Here is a 6,507-nt window from a genome sequence, read left to right as displayed (position 1 = left end):
AAAGAAAACCGGGAAAGCCCCCTTTTCTCAGCAGCTGGATGAGGCAATTTGCAGAAAGCCTAGAGGCATGGGGGAAGCAGGAGCCTTTCATGAGGTTTGGAATCCTTGTGAAAGGGCAGATGAGGGCAGTTTAGGGCTGCACTTGGGCTCCCTCAGCTTCAGAGATGTGGGCCAAAGCAGGACAGCAAGGAACACCAGCCTTGCTACAAATGGTTCAGGGGAAAGCTCTCTGAACCACAGGGAGGGCCAAGAGCAACATGACTTGCAGGACAACAGAGAGAACCTGGATGCAGTTTCCTAGAGACTCACTCCAGCACTACAGAGCCAGAGCATATGGGGCTAGGGGAGGTGTCAGGATTGACTGGTATGGTTTGATGTTTCTGGGTAGCTTCCTTCAGAGGTGTTCTCCAAGCCATGCTCCTGTAGGTTCTCTTGTGCTGGTGCTCAGCTGGTACCCTGGGGTGTTGGTTCAATGAGCCATACTAGAAGAAAACAGATCCCTGAAAAATGAATTGCTTTTTATCCAGGATGTTTCAGGGGGAGCAGCACTAATGTGAGGAAAGCTAAATGAGCATAGAACTACTTCTTCAGCAGGGTCTAGCTGTAGGACAGACTGAGTTGTAATGCTGAGCTGTTCCTTTGGGCTCAATTTTAGCCATCAGCTCCATAGGCTGCTGCTCACCCAGGGGTCCTACTCTACCTTGCACCCTTGGCTGGAGGCTCCTACCACACAGAGGGTCAGGACAGCCCAGCAGAAAGATCACCCAGCAGAGACACAGAATATTCCTTCCAGCCTGTCCCACCAAATGGACCTGCCTGGCACTTGGCAATATGAAGACCTTTGCCCATCTGATGGAGCACAGCTCACCTCCAGTGCCCAGAGACAAACATGTTCTGGAAGAAGCTGCAGTGGATTGTGAAACATCAGCTGTGAGGTACAGCATGTGAGATCTTAGATCATTTCCTTGAATCCAGGGCCTTGTGGAGAAAGAGAAACTTAGGGATGAAAAAATACTGATGAAAACAAATAGCTATTTTCTTGATACTTAGACTTCCTTCGGGACCTCACCCACTTGCCCCAAGGTTTGCCAACAGTGGAAGTTCCTCCAGTACACAACACTTTAATATTCAAATGGCAGTGTCTGGTACATTGACTATTTCCAAGCAGAGCCCTTCAGATGCTTACTCATTTTGTGATGGCCAGGTATTTGCATGGGTTTTACAGCCTTGAATATTTAAGGCAGTAATGTGATGGGAATGCAAGAGAAAAGAGAGAAGATAAAGTTTCCCTGGCTGAGAATGTGCATATACAAGGCAATGGGAAGAATGGTATTGGGCTCATACCCACTGTGCTAGCTCTTCCCTTTACCCAAGGGGTTGCATTCTGCAGATTCTGTATCTGGCCAGTGCCTTAGTTGCTGAACGGGGAGATAAATGGAAGTAAGATGGAAATTGCATGGCTGAGCAGCAGAGGAGTGGTGTATGGATCAGCTAGTGGAAGACATGGAAGGCAAGAGGCAGTTCCTGGAGAAATCCAATTTCCATTTAGGATGGATTAGCCCAGGCTTTTGGGTAAAGGGGAGAAGAGCTCCCCCATCCCAAAATACTGAGAGGGGAGGGAAAGGAAAATTTGTTGACAGGGTGTAATTCTACATCATAAGCAGGGATAGTTTCTAAATATGAGAGAGAACCAGTTCAAACTGGTTTAACAGAAACTCCATGCACCAAAAACCTCTAGCAAGGACATTAGAATAAGAGCATTGCATCCCTGCTGGCAGGTCCTGTCTGCTCACCTGCAGAGCTGCATGGTCCATACAATGACCCCACAGCTCCCCAGAGCTGTTGAGCCTCCTCAAGTATGTCACAAATGCCCCTTCATACTCTAATGTAGATTTGCAGGGAAGGGTTTTATGCTGAAGCTTGGAAGACAGAGTTACCAGCTTCCAAATTTGATTACAGTCTATTAAAAGTACTGTTTTGGCTTGCTTTGGTTTTAATGAAGGTTCTACTGCCTGAAGTCCTCTTATTACTGGGAAAAAAATATCTTATTTCTTTCAAAATGTAGTGTGTATGTTTGGGAGAGCAGTAGAAGTCAGCAAAAGAAATCTGGGAAACTGATCCAAATAGCTAAAGAAAAAGAAACATGTGGTTGGCTTTTTTTTTTTTAGTATCATTGACAAGTTTTTGGGCTGGACTAGTGACCCCAGTATCTGGGACTTCCTCTGTGTAACCCACACAAAACCAAAGGGAAGTAAACTCAGGGCACAGAACACCCACAAGAAGCATGGGAGACCCTAAGTTAATTCTCAGTTCTTTTGAAGGTTTTACCACCTCTCCCCCTTCTTGCAGCTGGATGTGATGCTTTGAGACCCGGGGCAGTATGGTAATACAGACCATAACATTAGAGCACAGTATAGGTGGGGAGGAAGGCAACAGGACCTTGCCTCTTACTGAGCTCACAGAGGCTCACATCTCGCAACTCAGCAACAACTCCAGCAGTGCTCCATGTCCCTGCTGCTTTGACAGCACACTGTCCAAGGCAACACCAACGGGGATAGAGCGAGATACTGCTGCCCCCTCTTGTGGACATCTCAAAAGGAGCTGGCAAACCATCCTGGGGAGCTGCTCTGGCTGAACAATATCCCATACTGAATAAAAAATGCAGCAGTGCAGCCCGGAGCCTGTCAGAGGCAGGAGTCTCGGGGCCCCTGGGGATGCAGCTGAGGGAGGGAAGGGCTCCCACATTGCCTACATGAGAGGGACGCTGTCGTTCCATTTAAAGAAGAGTTTCTGGCTGGGGGAGCCACAGCAGCTCAAATTTCTGGACCAAGGTTTTGCTTCAACTTCTCACAAATATTTTTTAAAAATCCTGAAGCAGCTGTCATGTGGGTCAGGTGTGTCAGGGCAGAGAACAAAGACACAGGCTCTTTGTATACACTGAGACTTGTGGAAAAACTCCCTCCCTATCAGAGCACCTGGCAGGTTCCAGCAGAACTTCTCTTCCTCTGCATCTCCCATCAGCTGCTCACTGACATTTTGTGTATCCTCTCATGTAGGCTGGTTCTGGGCAACTTGGAGAAGATGGTAATTAAATATTGGGTGGCCTCTGCAAAATCTTCTAAAGCTGTTACAGGAACTGATGGTTAATTTCAAAACTCTCAACACAGATGAAGACATCTGGGAGAGACAACTATTGAACGAGGGCCACACAAACTCTGTCACACCTCATGTGGCACCTTGCCCAGGAAACACTTACTGGTCAGCCAGGTTTCCTTGCAGAAAGGTTCTTCCATGCCCTGTTAGGTGCTGCAAAAGAGATCAGAACTGCTAGAATTTCTAAAAGTGACAGTATTTATCTGTGACTACAAGCTATTACAGTAACATGCAGTTCTGCACTTGATAACCAAGGGAGAGTATTTCTTGTTTCTCTCTCCATTTTTCCAAAGACAAAAAGAAAAAAAAAAAAAAAGACTGTCTGGGAAATTTTCACAGGCTATTTCTCACACAAGTGATATTTTAGTGAGCAAGGTTTGCTTACCACGTGGTAAGCATGGACTAGACTTCAAATCTACATGTGTGTCATTTAGGAGCTCAAAGCACACTGCAGTAGGAGCAAGTCTGCTCATTCCTAATGCTTGAAGTTAGGTGGGCAGAAATTAGATTCAAGTTATGTCTTCACATTATGCAGTGCTTGCACACAAAACTCTTTCTTCTTTCCCCCAGCTTTAGAACTCTTCTTTATAACCAGAATTAACAGTTTGATTCTCAAAAGCAAAATAATTTCTTCCTTAGGCAATAAATTAGGCCTGAGGGCTAAAGTAACTTATCAGAAAGTTTCTCCCCACTGTGGTTTTGTGTGTGGAGCAGTTATCTGGCCTGCTGCTGTGGAGCCATCCCTTGTTGTATCAGGACAGCCACTGCATTTGTTTGCAGAGCCATTGTGCCCCAGGGAAGCCAGGGGCACACAGTGTTTAGTTGGGCTAATGCTTCCTGCATCCAGGCCAGCAAGCCACACAAACCCTGTCAGGTCCCCTCCATCCTGTTGGGATAATTTCAGCCAGAAGCTCAGGCAAGTCCTTCTTCCTGACAGTCAAAGCAGGGTGACTAAACAGCTTTGCTGGCCAGGAAGGGCAGAGAGGTTCCATGGTTATCCTTCTGCAGAGGTGGACACCACCAATGGGCAGACTGGACAATGTAAAAGGGCAGCAGCTTCCCCTCAGTGAGGCTGCAGCTGCTGGGGCCTGGCAGGAGCCTTGCTCCTCAAGGCTTGCAAACAACCCTTTGGAAAACACTGACCTTGGCTGGGAAGGCATTGTCTGCATACACTGCAAGGACAAGGGGCAGATCCAGACCTCAGAGCCTCCTGAACCACAGAGCAGCTGTGGGGAATGCGCCAGGAACTCCACACCAGGAGGAGCAATTCTGCTCTGCCCTGAACCGGCCAGCAGCTTCACACAGCTGCGTGTTCCTGGCAGCTGGGGAACATGGAGAACACGTTCCTGGGGAACAACGGAGGATGTCCCTGTCCACCACAGCCAGTGCATTGGGCAGCTCTGCTGTCTCCGAACACTGCTCTTGCTTGGGCAGTGAGGCAGCTGCTGCTCACCGCTGGCCCCTGACGAGTGGGATTCTCATCTTGCAAAGTTTCAAACTCTGGGCTCCTGTTCCCATCTGAAAATTTCCAAGAGCTGAGATTTCCAGGGAAGCAGGAGCCCTTGTCAGGTGGGACTCGGAGGGTGCGGACCCAGAAGCCGCACGGGGAAGGGCTGAGGGCAGATCTGCAGCCTCCAGCAAGGCTGCGTCCAACACCAGGGGACACAAAGGTGTGGTGTAAGCGAGAGAGACTGCAAGGCACGGACCACCTCTCTCTGGAGACTGTCAAGAGAAGCAGTCCTGGTTTCAGGTGGTGCTCCCAGGCCAGGGGTTACTGCCGGGAGGGGAGCAGTGACTCCATCGGGCGAGCTGAGCTGGGCACAGTGGAGCTGCTCCTGGAGCAGCGCTTCAGGGGGCAGGAGGGATAATGTCTGCACTTATAGCTGTAAGGAGATGGAGATGGCAGGATGGGAGAGCTAGTGGTCATGACAGAGCAAAGCCCACAGCCCAGAGCAGAGTGTGGGGACAAACCACTCCTGCTGCCAGCAGCACTCGGAGGCCCAGCCAGGACAGCAAGGTCAGTAGGGCAGGGCAGGTCCACCTGGTTGCCGTACAAACCCACTGCCAACTAGCCAGTTACATTTAGCTGACTTTACATCGCAGTTCTTCAGCGATCACCAGCCTGAAGACACACTTAGAGCAACTCCTGTTTGAAGAATAGTGTCTGCTTTTGGTTTCAGACCCCAAGCCCAAACCAGTCTGACCAGCTGGAACCCAGTTTCAGGTTACACCCTGACTTGCTCTCTGGGTGACTTAGTGGGTAATAATCTTTCTCCCAGAACACCTCATGCAGTAGTTTCCTCTTCAGGTATCCACATATGTTGCTTCCCCCACTTCCAGCCCTCCCCATGCCATGCGACTGCTGCTGCAGCAGCTCTCCTGAGATAGCACAGTCGAGGCAGATAAAAGGGTGAGATAGCAGGCATGGGAACTGTACCTGCCTCCTCTGCAGGTCATTGCTCCTCAGACACCACTCCCAAGCCAGATAAGACAAACATCTCCTTTTTATTATCAGAGTAAGCACACACACACACAAAAAAAAAAAAATCAAGACATTAGGTTTATTGCTTAGGCCATGGTAGGCTGTGGGAAAAACAAAGAGATGGAAATGATATGAGAGAGATCACGAAAAGGAGGAATCTGACCCAGGAATGCTGAGGCAGATGCCTGTGATGGAGAGATGCATGCAGTCAGATTGCCAGCAGACTCTGGGCAACAGTTCCTTTCCCTTCAGCCCAGGCATCAGCCCGACTAGGCAGCTCTCCTGCCACTGCACTCTTGGGAGGACCAGAGCCATGTCCTGAGCTGGGAATGGCTTCACCAGAGCATTCCAGAAACTCTCTGCACCTAGCCCTGAAAGAGTCCAAGCATCTAAAACTGAAGTCTGTACATAGATTTATGCTTCTTACACACACACACACACACACACACACACACACACACACACACACACACACACACAGAGACACATGGGTTTCTCTCTCTTCACAGCGGTTTTCCAAGAGCAGCAGGCACTGGAAATTTAGGAATAGGTACCAGCCCCACAGCTGGCACATCAGGCCCTTCACAAATAGCTTCTTCTGCCTGAACAGAAATCCTCAGCTCACTGAGCTGCAAGCATGGACCAGCAGATGCTGCAGGACAGATCTCGGAAGCATTACAAAGGGACTACAGAGGAACATATAGGACCAGGACTGGGACCAAGACATTGCCAAAGTGGGGACTTCACATGCTGCCTTGGGGGCTGAGATGAGCTTTGGACCTCCCGAAGCTGGGCTGGGCTCACCTAGCATCAGGAGGGACGAGTCAGAAGGAGCAAGTAAGCCTGCAGACACTAAGCTGGTGGTATCCAGC

Source organism: Cinclus cinclus, chromosome 6 (assembly GCF_963662255.1).
Source record: "Cinclus cinclus chromosome 6, bCinCin1.1, whole genome shotgun sequence".
In the NCBI taxonomy this organism is placed as follows: domain Eukaryota; kingdom Metazoa; phylum Chordata; class Aves; order Passeriformes; family Cinclidae; genus Cinclus; species Cinclus cinclus.
The sequence above is the reverse complement of the archived record's forward strand: the minus strand, read 5'-3'. Positions refer to the sequence as shown.